We start from the raw sequence: 241 nt of genomic DNA on the forward strand, positions 1-241 counted from the left end.
GGGCTCTGTCTCAAAAAAAAAAAAAAAAAAAAAAGAAATTACTTTGGGAAAAGAAAGGGTACAAACAATCAAAATTCCTAGGAATTCAAGGAATTTTCCCACATAAATTTGATCGCCTGCCCCATCACACTGTGAAGTTTCAGCACTAAATTTTCAACTATAGGTCATTCTCAAACTTAACATGTTAAAACATAATCAATGAGGGTGGTGCCTGTGGCTCAAGGAGTAGGGTGCCGGTCCC

The sequence above is a fragment of the Otolemur garnettii genome, unplaced genomic scaffold, assembly GCF_000181295.1.
Source record: "Otolemur garnettii isolate 467f Iridium unplaced genomic scaffold, OtoGar3 scaffold00005, whole genome shotgun sequence".
Classification (NCBI taxonomy): Eukaryota; Metazoa; Chordata; class Mammalia; order Primates; family Galagidae; genus Otolemur; species Otolemur garnettii.